We start from the raw sequence: 15,779 nt of genomic DNA, 5'->3' as shown, positions 1-15,779 counted from the left end.
GGATACAGCAAAAGCAGTTCTAAGAGGGAAGTTTATAGCGATACAGGCCTATCTCAACAAACAAGAAAAATCTCAAATAAACAATCTAACAATGCACCTGAAGGAACTAGAAAAAGAAGAACAAACAAAGCCCAAAATCAGTAGAAGAAGGGAAATAATAAAAATCAGAGCAGAAATAAATGAAATAGAGACTAAAAAAACAATAGAAAAAATTAATAAAACCAAGAGCTGGTTCTTTGAAAAGATCAACAAAATAGACAAACCTTTAGCTAGACTCACCAAGAAAAAAAGAGAGAAGGCACAAATAAGTAAAATCAGAAATGAAAGAGGAGAGGTTACAACAGACACCTCAGAAATACAAAAGATTATAAGAGAATACTATGAAAAGCTATATGCCAACCAATTCGACAATCTGGAAGAAATGGATAAATTCTTAGAATCATACAACCTTCCAAAACTGGATCAAGAAGAAGTAGAGAATTTGAATAAACCAATCACCAGTAAGGAGATCGAAACAGTAATCACAAACCTCCCCAAAAATAAAAGTCCAGGACCAGACGGCTTCCCTGGTGAATTCTACCAAACGTTCAAAGAAGACTTAATACCTATCCTTCTCAAACTCTTCCAAAAAATTGAGGAGGGTGGGAAGCTTCCTAACTCATTCTACGAAGCTGACATTACCCTGATACCAAAACCAGACAAGGACAACACAAAAAAAAGAAAATTACAGGCCAATATCACTGATGAACATCGATGCGAAAATCCTCAACAAAATACTAGCAAATCGCATACAACAATACGTTAAAAAGATTATACACCATGATCAAGTGGGATTTATTCCAGGTATGCAGGGATGGTTTAACATTCGCAAATCAATCAACGTAATACACCACATTAATAAAATGAAGAACAAAAATCACATGATCATCTCAATAGATGCAGAGAAAGCATTTGACAAGATACAGCATCCATTTATGATAAAAACTCTGAATAAAATGGGTATAGAAGGAAAGTACCTCAACATAATAAAGACCATATATGAGAAACCCACAGCCAATATCATCCTCAATGGTGAAAAACTGAAAGCTATCCCTCTAAGAACAGGAACCAGACAAGGATGCCCACTGTCACCACTCCTATTTAACATAGTATTGGAAGTCCTAGCCAGAGCAATCAGGCAAGAGAAAGAAATAAAAGGGATACAAATTGGAAAGGAAGAAGTGAAACTGTCACTATTTGCAGATGACATGATTTTATATATAGAAAACCCTAAAGAATCCACCAGAAAACTTTTAGAAGTAATAAACGAATATGGTAAAGTTGCAGGATACAAAATCAACATACAAAAATCAGTTGCATTTCTGTACACTAACAACGAAGTAGCAGAAAGAGAAATTAAGAATACCATCCCATTTACAATTGCAACAAAAAGAATAAAATACCTAGGAATAAACTTAACCAAAGAGGTGAAAGATCTGTACACCGAAAACTATAAAACATTTCTGAAAGAAATTGAAGAAGACACAAAGAAATGGAAAGATATTCCGTGCTCTTGGATTGGAAGAATTAACATAGTTAAGATGTCCATACTTCCTAAAGCCATCTATAGATTCAATGCAATCCCTATCAAAGTTCCAACATTTTTTACAGAAATAGAACAAAGAATCCTAAAATTTATATGGAACAACAAAAGACCCCGAATAGCTAAAGGAATCCTGAGAAAAAAGAACAAAGCTGGAGGTATCACACTCCCTGATTTCAAAATATACTAGAAAGCTATCGTAACCAAAACAGCATGGTACTGGCACAAAAACAGACACACAGATCAATGGAATAGAATCAAAAGCCCAGAAATAAACCCACACATCTATGGACAGCTAATCTTTGACAAAGGAGCCAAGAACATACAATGGGGAAAAGAAAGTCTCTTCAACAAATGGTGTTGGGAAAACTGGATAGCCACATGCAAAAAAATGAAAGTAGACCCTTACCTTACACCATGCACAAAAATTAACTCCAAATGGATTAAAGACTTGAATGTAAGACCTGAAACTATGAAACTTCTGGAAGAAAACATAGGCAGTACACTCTTCCACATCGGTCTTAGCAACATCTTTTCAAACACCACATCTGACCGGGCAAGAGAAACAATAGAAAAAATAAACAAATGGGACTACATCAAACTAAAAAGCTTCTGCACAGCAAAGGAAACCATCAACAAAACGAAAAGACAACCTAACAATTGGGAGAAGATATTTGCAAACCATACATCTGATAAGGGCTTAATCTCCAAAATATATAAAGAACTCATGCATCTCAACAACAAAAAAACTACCAACCCAATTAAAAAATGGGCAAAAGACCTGAACAGACATTTCTCCAAAGAAGATATACAGATGGCCAACAGACACATGAAAAGATGTTCAAAATCACTAACTATCAGGGAAATGCAAATTAAAACTACAATGAGATATCACCTCACGCCCGTCAGAATGGCTATAATTAACAAGACAGGAAACAATATGTGTTGGAGAGGATGTAGAGTAAAGGGAACTCTCATACACTGCTGATGGGAGTGCAAACTGGTGCAGCCACTATGAAAACAGTATGGAGATTCCTCAAAAAATCAAGGATAGAACTACCATATGATCCAGCTATTCCACTGTTGGGTATTTATCCAAAGAACTTGAAAACACCAATTTGCAAAGGTACATGCACCCCTGTGTTCATTGCAGCGTTATTCACAATAGCCAAGACTTGGAAGCAACCTAAGTGCCCATCAAGGGACGAATGGATAAAGAAGCTGTGGTATATATACACAATGGAATACTACTCAGCCATAAGAAACGATGAAATCCAGGCATTTGTGACAACATGGATGGACATTGAGGGTATAATGCAAAGTGAAATAAGTCAGAGGGAGAAGGTCAAATACCGTATGATTTCCTTCATTAAGTAGTAGATAATAACAACAATAAACAAACACATAGGGACAGAGGTTGGATTGGTGGTTACCAGAGGGGAAGGGGGGAGGGAGGAGGATGAAAGGGATAATTCGGTACATGTGTGTGGTGATGGGTTGTAATTAGTATTTTGGTGGTGAACATGATGTAGTCCATGCAGAAATAGAAGTACAATGATGTACACCTGAAATTTTTACAGTGTTATAAACCAATAAAAAAAAAAAAAAAGAAGCAAATAGACATGTAAAAAGCTAGGATAAACATTTGGGGCCAAGAATGAAGTGAAGGCAGAAAGGTTACCATTGACAATGTGGATATAAAAATATCAATCTGCAATATAATTATAAATAAAACGGCAATTAACGTTAAAAAAAATAGTAACTATCATAAAGCAAAGGGAAAACAATAAAGAAATACTAGACTTGATCACTATTGTCAAAGGGCTTCCCATTCTGTTTGGGAGTACAGAATGTCATGTGGCTGTGAGTTAACTGGCTGTAATATCTCAGTGTAACCACTGTGATGCTGTGTAAGAAGGAGCAAGTTTACACTTTCACTCTAGGAATGGTCAGCTCCTACATGCTCTCTGGAATGCCCAGTCCTGAGAGGTTCAGCAGCACTGTGCCAGAAAGGGCCACACACTGAGTTCTTCTCTTATCATTATTGCCAACAAAACTGACATTTTGCAAAGTGGTATGGCAATTCCCGAAAAAAACAAATAAATAGAATCACCATATGAGCCAGCAATCCCACTTGTGAGTATACACCCAAAAGAACTGAAAGCAGGGTCCTGAAGAGATGTTTGTACACTCGTGTTCATGGCAGCATTACTCACAATAGCCAAGACGGAGAAGCAGCCCAGCTGTCCGTCAAAGGATGAATAGATAAACAAAATGTGACATATACCTGCAATAGAATATTATTTAGGCTTAAAAAGGAAGAAAATTCTGACCCCTGCTACAACATGAATGAACCTGGAAGACATCAAGCTAAGTGAAATAAAACAGTCACAAAGGGACAATACTGTATGCTTCACTTATATAAGATACTTACACTAGTTAGATTCATAAAGAGAGGAAGTAGGATGTACGTGCCAGGGGCAGGTGGCACGGGAGAGAGGGGAGTTAGTGTTCAATGGGACAGAGTTTCAGTTTTGCAAGATGAAGAGAGTTCTGGAGATGGATGGTGGCAATGGCTACACAACAATGTGAATGCACTTAATGCCACTGAACTGTGCACTTAAAAATGGTTAAGATGGTAAATTTTATATTATGTGTACTTTATCACAATTTAAATAATAATAAACTTTAAAATATTTTTTAGAACTAACATTCTGTGAATGAACATACTGGTTATCAAAAATGGGTTTTCGTTGGTAAAACTAGTGGCTTTAAAGTAGCATGACGATTACTAGAAATTGTCTTCCATTGGTGAAATTAAAGGTATTCAGAGTATGTGGATTCACTAATGTGGATTCCCGTCCTTGCATGAAGAGGGTAGAGAGGAGCGCACGGCCTGTACGGGGCGACCCTGGGGGGCACACAGGAAGTCTGACCCCGGTCAGTGCGCGGTGCAGTCCCGTGCTTGATGCCCAGCAGGCCAGGAGCCCACCTCAAGGGGGCCGCTGGGCTCGCCTCGACAGACCCTCTGTGGCTGGAACCTCTGAAAGCCTGGGAGCTGGGGCTTCGTTGAATTGCAGAACAGGTTTATAAACTGTTTTGTGCCTGCTCGTGATGAATACTTGGCTAACCAATGTGTGTATAGAAGCGTCAGTTCATTATAAGCTGACAGCAAGAGTGTGAGGGAGTAGCCATTTCTCACCACCTCCAGCATCTCGGTGGCTCTTTACCAAAACAACCACAAAGCTGTGCAGAGGGGCAGATTCACTGGAAGCTGATGACGCTTCGGCTGCAAGGCCCCTCACGTGTGGGGGCCTTTTCTCAGGCTCCGTATCTAATGTGCTAGTCAGAGTTGCGAAGTCTTTATCTTAAAAAAGGGTCCCCAAATTGAATGCATTTCAGGCCCAACCATTCTTGGCTAGACCTTTGAGTGGAGAATGACTAAGTTAGCCTAGGTCAGTTCCACCGAGGGTGATCTGGAGGAAGCAATCTGGGTGTTCTCTCCCTCTCCTCTCTTCCTTCTTTGGATTTCTGAGAGCCCAACCCATGAAGATTAGGGGGAAAATGTGACCTGAGTTCCAGGCAATAGCCTCTGCGTCATGTTTGCGGGACTAGATGTCCCCTCCAGGATTAGATAAGATGTGGCTGGGGAGTGGAGGAAGGACCTGAAAGAGGAACCCTGGAGTCCCCAGCGGAGAGAGACGAGAGCCTTCTGGCACCAGGACGGAGAGCACGGTGAAAGGACTCGAAGGAGAAAACTGTCTTTCAGCATGGAAACCCCAGCCACCTGGGGACAACTGACCTGTGTCAGTCACCTGAACAGGTGGGGAACTTGGATACCCCATGAGGCGGTGGGGGTTTAGGAAGAACCCTGGCTGTGGTGACAACAAATCTAAGCAGTGGAGAGTTTCCCTGTGAGTTGGACGTGGTGGCGCCACTTTCACACGTAGGATAAAAATGGGGCGAAGTGACATCACTGGGCTCAGTAAAGAAGGCAGAGAACTAGCAGAAATGTAGGCTTCGGATCCAGGTCTGAGGTCAATCCCTGTCCCGTGGCTCAGTAGCCGTCTTGTCTTTCACAAATCAGTCAACATTTTAGAGTTTCAGTTCCCTCCTCGGGAAGTGGGGGAAAGAGAAAGTACTTTTGAGGACTGTCTTATGTCTGAAGTCGGAATGAAGCCTGTGATGTGCCTGCAGGGAGCAGTGTCCAGGGAGCCCCAGTAATGGCCACTAGGACGGCCTGCAATGCTCCACTTTGGGGGGCGCCCTGGCAGACTCTGGTTAGGGTAGGACCCTGATGGAGGAAGAATCTGCTTTGCTCGCCACAGTTGAGTTACTCATCCCTTCCATTAGGCATTATTTCACTGTATCACAAACCCAGAACTTTTTTACAGGGCTGGAAAAACTACGTTAAGTATTTTTAGGTGAAAACTGGACATCTATGTTGCTATTATTAAATTGCCATACTTGGAGTTTGGAACCAAACGTGTGCATTTTTTCCACCACCCAGCATCTCCCTTCCAGCTTTCCCATGCCAGAACCTGCCTGAGCCCCTGGCCATCCCCACCGCACCCCTGTTTCCAGATGGGTATAGATTTTAGACAGGACCTCCTCAGGCACTACCCCTTTCCTGCTCCCTGTGCATGCTTGGCCGCCTGAGAGCCCACAAGCAGTCGCCTGGAGCCAGGTTATGCCCACCCCAGACCAGGAAGCAACAAGCCAGAGACAGGGGAGGAAGGGCTTCTTCTAACCTCCTCACTGCCCGAGGAAGGCGGAGAGAAGTCCTGGCAAGAGTCCCCCAGCCCTAAGAACAGACCACCTCCTTCTACCACAGGTCCTCCCAGAAAGAGAAAATGGGGAGCACGAATTGTGGCATTATGCTGGCCTGGGTTCAAACCCCAGCTGCTCCTTTTGAAGCTGTGATTTCGGTCAAACCACTTAAGCTGTCTGAGCCCCATCTGTAAAGCCTTATTTGTCAAAGGAAGAAAATGATACATATGCCATTGAATTCCATTGAGGATTGAATAAGCTGTAATATGCCTAATAAACACCAGGTATCGAGAGAGCACAGTATCTGTGCCACAGTATCCAGCTCAGAAGTGTGGGAACTGCAGTGACAGCAGGGGACAGGTTGGGGACAACCAGGGAACCACACACCATGAGCGGGGCTTGCGGGACCGGAGAACCGGCGTGGTGGGGAACAGCCCAGGCAGGGTGATGAGAGAAACAGATGGTGCCTAGGCCACCCTTCTGTCTGGGATTGGTTACAGTGCTTCTGCAGCCACTCTGTTCATCAAATTCTTCTGGAACAGCACTGATAAAAATACCAACCCTTTCCACTGTAGCTTGACATGCAATAGTTGCACAACTAGCAAAACTGACTTCATAACACAGCCCAGGAAGGAAGAACTATGTTCCATTTTTCTCCTCGTGTCCTGTGCTATTTACCAGCTCCAGGCCGCGCTGCCGGTGTCGCCAATCTCTAACAGCCCCGTCAGGGCCACCTTCCCTGGAGCAGCATCACGTGGCTCCTCTCCCCCTTTGGTGCCCAAACCTCCATTCCAAAGTCAAGGAAAACGCCAAACAGCCTATGTTCCGTCCGAGGTTGTAGCAATAATGGAGCTCTGCCAGCTCACTTTTCATATTCTCCTCATTTCTAGGCTGTATTCTTTTCTCTCTGGCTCCTTCTCTGAAGTAACTTGAAAACTCCTTCCTCTGCCTTTGCCTTTCCCAGGGTCAGACCCCTCCGGCGTCCTTGAAGAGCATTCGTATGGAGGAGGAAGGGGATGTGCCCTGCTGCCCCTCTCTTGCCTTTGTGATTTCTTTCCATTTGGGCCACAGAGGGCTTTGCAGGGGAGCAGAGATGTTCTTTTCTCTTAATGTCACCCATTGAATAGTCATCAGGTGATGGATTCTACCTCAAGGATCAGCAAGGGAACAAAAATAGTTTGCAGCCAGCTCTCTGCCACAGAGAGAGCTCCCAACCACGTGGAGGTGGAGCTGTTCGTACCAGGTGAGGCCATGACAAGTGCTGTGATTTCCCCAGACAGAGTCCGAGCAGACGCCTGTCAACCAGCCCCGGGTAAGCGGCAGGAGTGATCTCACTTCCTCTCCCTAAAGGTAACTGTCCTCATTACTCTCATTACGGAGCTGAGTGAACCTTGGACGCATAATAGAATTTTCTTTAAAATATTCATCATCAGACAGCTGATATTTCAGCCATATTTCCTTGAAAACTACATTGGGAGAAGAAGGCTGAGCAGTAGCGCTCAATTAACTTAGTATTTTGCTCAGCTTCTGAAAGTACTTTTCAAGTCGAAGTCATTAAAAATTCATGGGACCGTGTAACGTGTTACTTTCCCGTGAGCTCTCTGAGCAGGACAGAGGTGGCCGCCAATGCACAAGCCGCCACTCCTGCAGATGCAGCCCCAGCTGGAGAAATGGTACTTCTCCTGCTGAAGACAAACGGGAGCTCTCCCCACCTTCTCCCTGCCCCTGCCCTCACCAAGCTCCTCACTTCATGCGAGAGGAATCCGTGCCCCTTTCCAGGCCCTGTATGGGTCTTCCAAGTGAGCAGACCCAGCTTTCTCACAGTTGCTAGATAAAAGAGGAAGCCGTGGGTACACAGGAACACACTGGAAACATGGCGAGTGGGAGAAGCTGGAGATGGACACACTTGGATTCACAGGCCAGTTTTGCCACTTATTTCTTGAGCTTGTTTCCTCATCTGTAGAACACACACAGAGTTATAGTGCAAGGATTGGGAATAGCCTAGAGAACATGCATTGAACAGCTCAGGGCACAACACTGAAAGTGAAAGGCCTCCCCCATCACGGGGGAGTACTCAGTGGTGTCTAGACCATGCACACTACACTGTATCACCATTGGCTGCCAACAGTCTGCCTCCCCAACTAAAGGGCAGCATCCTGAGTCCAGGGCCCGTGTTCTGTTCACCTCCACCTCAAGTTCAACATGGTCTGGTACAGAAAAGGGACGCGAGGAAACTTTTATGAGGTAATTGTAACTATTCATTAATTCATATAATAACTACATATAAATATTATAAGGAAATAATTATTAATTATTAATCCATGAATTATAACTTTTGAATATATAAGAACTATAATAAAGTGAACACAGACTAGTCGTTACCAATGTAATAATATTTAAGCAAAATTTTAACACTAAATTGACCAAAATAAGTTCTTCTTCTAATTACAATTGCTGCCAAGTCCTAAGCAATTTCACTTTAGAAGAGAGCAACTGAAAACAAAACGAGGCCCTTTGGACATGGTCTAAAAACAAGCTTGATAATTGCATCCTAGTTGCTAATGGACATTTGCCCACAGCCCCTCAACCATCCCATAATTTGAAAATTTTCGGTTTGTTTGTCATTCCTCAGTTTGCTGAGGTTCGGTTTTGTCTCAGCATCCAAACATTCAGAATCTTATTCAACCTGATCCAAACCACTCTGGTCTAGAAATAGGCCTTGAAATCTAGCCAGTCTGGGTTTTTATGCAATATTTCCAGTACTTCTGCTTTCAAAACAACTTGATGGAAAGAAAACACTAGACAAGCCCTACTGTGGTATTCCAGAACTTTCCCAGTTCAGCCTGGAAATGTTGGTCTTCTTCAGAGAACTGTGAGATACGACCAAGAAAAATAAAAATAATACCACTTTACATTTGTCTGACATTTGATGGTCTGCGTGTAGCTGGTGTTTATTCAGCACATTGCGTTTCACACATATCTCTTGAATCCTCCAAACAACGCTGCGAGAAAGGAATTTTCCCCTTTTCACAGAGGATCCTTTTTACAGGGATTTAAGTGCCAAGCCCAGGTTCTTGGTTTTCTTGGAGCTTCCACACTGTTATCTTATTCAGTCATCTGGCAACTGGGGACAGCAGGTAATGTGAGCTCTGCCACGCAGAAGCAGGGTCAGGAAGGTGACTTTCCCAGGGTCACAGAGTCAGAAGAGGCAGAACTGTGGCTGGCACTCAGGGTTCTGACTTCTGGGTCTGTGCTGTTTCCATGTATCCATGTATCATGTGTGTTCCACTGTGCTACAAATGTCGTCACACTGTAAATACCATCACAATACTTACTGTTTTTAAAAATTAATTACAGAACTATAGGTGTACCATATATCACTAACAGAAGTAACCTAGGTTTAAGTCAACTTCCAGTGTGTTCCAAAGCAATTACAGTAGCGTTTTATCCACACCGTGCGGTGAAACAAGAGTTCAGCAATGTGGATACTAGGTCTACACCCTCAAACTGGATAATGAATAATAATTTGTATTGACTACAAATTAAATAAATTAATGAGGATTGAAAGAGTTGGTATATTCCAGGCCTTGGTAAGTCTGACTTGTTATTTGAGAGGCACGATAGGGGAGTGGTTAGTCACAGACTGTGGCTCCAGACTGTCTGGATTCAATCCTTTCATCTACTCAGTGGCTCCGATGTTGGGTGGGTTACTTACACTCTCTCTGTCTCTGTTTTCTCATCTGTAAAATAGGGATACTAATGTCACCTACCTCACGTGGGTGTTGTATTCATTGAATTAATATATGCAGAGACCTGGAATAGTCCTTAGCACATAGTAAGCACAATATAAGCTTTTGCTCTTATTATTGACTACATTGATCCTCTAAAGGAGTAATTGCTGCCTTCTCATTCCAGGCAGATACACAACGATCTCTGTCACTCATGTGTGCATATTTTGTGTCCCCAGTGAGAATATACATGCCCTGAGGGCAAGGGTGATTTGTTATTAATTTGCTCCCCAAAAAGGCCTAGCAGAGTGGCAGACACATAGTAGAGGGTTAATAAACACTCATGGAAGTGACAGGCCAATATTAAAATCTTATACTGCCGTGTAGTGACTTGAAAATCTCCGACGATTTCTGTCAGTCAGGGGTGAAAGCCAGGCCGCCAGGTCTGTCTTACAAGGAGGCCTGGTGCTCCTTCCCTCCTTCACCCCAGCTGGCTCTCTCGCCACACCCCAGCGTGCTGGCACTCCCCACCTCGCTGCCTCTGCTTGCTTTTCTTCCTCTGCCTGCAGTGCCCTTCTTCCTGGGCTCTGCTTATCCTAACACAGCCTCTTCCTTCAAAGCCCGCTCGACCCCACCTCCTCCCAGGAGTTGCTCTCCGCCTCCCCAAGTCAAGAAGTCACCTCCGTCTTCTCTGGACTCTTATCACTTTTAGCTACGATGCATTTGAAATGTCTCATATTCAGTCTTAATCGTTGCTCAAAATATCACGTATGGCCCCATTATATTTATTCTATTGTTTTTTTCTGCTTTTTTTATTGTAGTAAAATACACATAACATAAAATTTACCATCTCAACCATTTTTAAGGGCACAGGTCACTGGTATTAAATACATTCACATTGTTGTGCAACCATCACCACCATCCATCCCTGTAACTCTTGTCATCTCATAAAATTTAAACTCTAGACGCGTTAAACAGCAGCTCCCCATTCACCCCTGCCCCCAGCCCTTGTCAACCACCATAATACTTCCTGTCTCTATGATTTTGACTACTCTATGTACCTCATATAAGTGGAATCGTACAGTATTTGTCTTTTTGTGACTCAGCATAATGTCCTCAAGGTTCATCCATGTTGTTGCATATGTCAGAATTTTCCTCCTTTTTAAAGCCGAGTAATATTGCATTGTGTGTACATACCACATTTTGCTTATCCATTCATCTGTCGATAAATACCTCTGTTGCTTCCACACTTGAGCTATTGTGAATGATGCTGCTATGAACATGGGTGTACAAATATCTCTTCAAGACCCTGCTTTCAATTCTTTGGGTATACACCCAGAAGTGGGATTGCTGAATCATATGGTGATTCTATATTTAATTTTTTGAGGAAACCATACTGTTTTCCACAGCAGCTGTACCATTTTACATTCCCACCAACAATGCACAAGGGTTACAATTTCTCCACATCCTCACCAACATTTGTTGTTTTCTGTTTTTTTGGTAGTAGCCATCCCAGTGGGTATGAGATGGTATCTTACTGTAGTTTTGATTTGCATTTCTCTAATGGTTAGTGATGTTGAGCATCTTTTCATGTGCTTATTGACCATGCATATATCATCTTTGGAGAAATGTTTATTGAAGTCCTTTGCCCATTTTTGAATCTGCTTGTTTGGTTTTTTGTTGTTGAACTTTAAGAGTTCTCTATATGTTCCAGATATTAATCCCTTATCAGATATATTTTGCAAATATTTTCTCTCATTCTGTGGGTTGCCTTTTTACTCTGAGGATAGTGTCTTTTGATGCACAAAATGTTTTAATTCTCATAGAGTCCACTGGTCTATTTTTTCTTTTGCTACCTGTACCTTTGGTTTCATATCCAAGAAATTGTCAAATCCAAGGTTGTGAAGATTTTGTCCTGTGTTTTCTTCTAAGAATTTTATTGTTTTAGGTCTTACATTTAGGTCCTTGATCCATTCTGAGTTAGTTTTTGTGTATGGTGTCAAGTGAGGGTCCAACTTCATTCTTCAGCATGTGGGTATCCAGTTTTCCCAGCACCATTTGTTGAAAAGACTACCCTTTCCCCACTGAATGGTCTTGGCACCCTTGTCAAAAATCATTTGACCATATATGTGCGAGTTTACTTGCGGGGTCTCTATTCTATTACATTGGTCTATGTGTCTTTATGCCAGTACCACGCTGTTTATATTGCTGAAGCTTTGCAGTAAGTTTTGAAATCAAGAAGTATGAGTCTCCTAGTTTTATTCTTTATTTTCAAAATTGTCTTGGCTATTTGGGGTCCCTTGAGATTCCATATGAATTTTAGGATGAGTTTTTCCATTTCTGCTAAAAACATCATTGAGATTTTGATAGGGATTGCATTGAATCCATGGATCACTTTGGGTAGTATCAACATTTTAACAACATTAAATCTTCCAATCCATGAACATGGGATGTGTTTCCATTTATTTATGTCTTCTTTAATTTATTTCAGCAATGTTTTGTAGTTTTAATTGTACAAGTCTTTCACCTCCTTGGTTAAGTTAATTCCTAAGAATTTTCTTCTTTTTGAAGCTACTCTAAATGGAATTGTTTTTGTAATTTCTTTTTCATATTGTTCTTTGTTCATGTACAGAAATGCAACTGATTTTTTCAAGTTGACTTTGTGCCCTGCTACTTTGATGAATTGATTTATTAGTTCTAACAGTTTTTTTGTAGAATCTTTAGGGTTTTCAACATATACGATTATATCATCTGCAAACAGAGATAATTTTATTTCTTCCTTTCCAATTTGAATTTTTTTATTTCTTTTGCTTGCTCTGGCTAGAGCATCCAGTGCTATGTTGAATAGAAGTAGTGAAAGTGGGAATCCTTGCTTTGTTCCTGTTCTTAGAAGAAATGTTTTCAGTCTTTCACCACTGAGTATGGTATTTGCTGTGGGTTTTTCATATATGGCTTTTATTATGTGGAGGTAGTTTCCTTCTGTTTCTAGTTTGTTGAGTGTTTTCATCATGAAAGGATACTAAATTTTATCAAGTGCTTTTTCTGCATCAACTGAGAAGATTATGTGGGTTTTTTTCCTTCTTCTGTTGATGTGTCATATTACATCGATCAATTTTCGTATGTTGAACCATCCTTGCATTTCAAGAATAAATCCCACTTGGTCATGGTGTATAATCCTTTTAATATGCTGCTGAATTCTGTTTACTAGTATTTTGTTGAGGATTTTTGCATGAACATTCACAAGGCGCACAGTCTTTAGTTTTCTTTTTGTGGTGTCTTTGTCTGGCTTTGGTTTCATGGTAATGCTGGCCTCACAGAATGAATCAGGAAGTGTTCTCTCTTCTTCAAACCTTAGAAAAGTTTGAGAAGGATTAGTGTTAGTTCTTTTTTAAATGTTTAGTAGAATTCACTAGTGAAGCCATCAAGTCCAGAGCTTTCTTGGGAGATTTTTTTAATTACTGATTCAATTGCCTTGATAGTTACAAGTCTATTCAGACTTTCTATTTCTTTGTGATTTAGTCTTGTAGGTTTTGTGTTTCTAGGAATTTGTTCATTTCATCTGGGTTATCCAATTTTTCGGCAGACAATTGTTCATAATACTCTCTTATAATCATTTCTATTTCTGTAGAATCAGTAATAATATCCCCACTTACATTTTTGATTTTAGTAATTTGAGTCTTTTTTCTTAGTCCATCTAACTAAAGATTTGTCAATTTTGTTGATCTTTTCAAAGAACCAACTTTTGGTTTCAATGACTTTCTCTATTGTTTTCTATTCTCTATTTTATTTACCTCTGCTCTAATCTTTATTATTTCCTTCATTCTGCTAGTTTTGAGTTTAGTTTGTTCTTCTTCTTCTAGTTCCATAAGTTGTGAAGTTAGGTTGTTGATTTGAGATCTTTCTTGTTTTTTAATATAAGCGTTGATAGCTAGAAATTTGCCCCTGAACACTGTTTTCACTGTGTCTCATAAGTGTTCATATGTTGTGTTTTTGTTTTCATTTATCTCTAAGTATTTTCTAATTTCTCTTGTAATTTCTTATTTGATTCATTGATTGTTTGAAAGAATGGTGTTTAATTTCTACAATTTTGTGAATTTTCCAGTTTTCCTTTTGTTATTGATTTCTAACTTCATCCCATTGTAGTCAGAGAAGATACTTTGTATGATAACCATCTTTTAAAATCAATTGAAACTTAATTTATAGCCTAACACACGACCTATCCTGGAAAATATCCATGTGCACCTGAGAAAACTGTATTCTGCTGTTGTTCAGTACAGTGTTCTGTATATGTCTATTATATCTAGCTGGTTTAGTATGTATTTTAGGTTCTCTATTTCCTTCCTTACTTGTCATTGTCTGATTGTTCTATCCATTATTGTGAGTGGGAAATTGAAATCTCCAACTATTATTGTAGAACTGTCTATTTCTCCCTTCAATTCTGTGAGATTTTGCTACATATATTTTGATGGTCTATCCTTAGGTGCATAAATGTTTATAATTGTTATATCTTCTTGCTGTATTGAATCTTTTATTAATATATAATATTCTTTGTCTCTTGTAATCTTTTTTTATTTAAAACCTATTTTGTCTAATATTAATACAGCCACCTCTGCTCTCTTTTGGTTACTATTTGCATAAAATATCTTTTTCCATCATTCATTTTCAACCTCTTTATGTCTTTGGATCTCAAGTGAGTCTTTTGTAGACAATATATATTGGATCATCTGTTTTTATCCATTCTACCAATCTTTGTCTTTTGATAGTAGAACTAAATACATTTCTATTTAAGTAATTACTGATAAGGAGGGACTTACTTCTGTCATTGTGCTGTTTTCTATATGCCTTATAGCTTTTTTGTCCCTCACCTCATGCATTATTGTGCTGTCTTGTGTTTAGTTGATTTTTTTGTAGTGAAATGTTTAAATTCCTTCTTAATTTCCTTTTGTGTATATTCTATAACTATTTTTTTGTGGTTACCATGGGGATTACACTTAACATCCTAAAGTTATAACACTCTAACTTGAATTTGTATAAGCTTAACTTCAATAACATACAAAAACTCTGCTCCTTGACAGCTCTGCCACCCCTTTCAGTTGTTGATGTCCCAAAATTACATCTTTATACGTTGTGTACCCCCAAAAACATAAACTAATAACTCTTTGAAATACATTAGTCTCCTAAATCATGTAGAAAACAAGATTGGGAGTTATAAACCCAAGTTGTAGTAATACCAGCTTTTACACTAATAGTTTTGTTTTCTTTAAATGTATTAGTCTCTTACATCATGTAGAAAACAAAAAGCAGTTACAAACCATTGGTGCAATAATACTAGCTTTTATAATTGCCCATGTATTTACCCTTATTGAGATCTTTATTTCTCCATATGGTTTCACATTACTGTCTAGTATCCTTTTGTTTCACCTTGCAGGACTCCCTTGAGCATTTCTTGCAGTGCAGGTCTAGTGGGCACAAACCTCCCCAACTTTTGTTTGTGTTAGGATATCTTAATTTCTCCCTCACTTTTGAAGGACAGTTTTGCCAAATATAGGATTCTCGGTTGATAGGGTTTTTTTCTTTTAGTGCTTTGAATATATAATCCTACTGTCTTCTGGCTTCCAAAGTTTCTGATGAGAAATCTGCTGATAATCTTACAGAGGATCATTTGTATATAATGATCTCTTTCTCTCTTGCTGCTTTCA

Source organism: Diceros bicornis, chromosome 36, assembly GCF_020826845.1.
Source record: "Diceros bicornis minor isolate mBicDic1 chromosome 36, mDicBic1.mat.cur, whole genome shotgun sequence".
NCBI classification, from domain to species: Eukaryota; Metazoa; Chordata; class Mammalia; order Perissodactyla; family Rhinocerotidae; genus Diceros; species Diceros bicornis.
Note: the sequence above shows the minus strand (reverse complement) of the source record.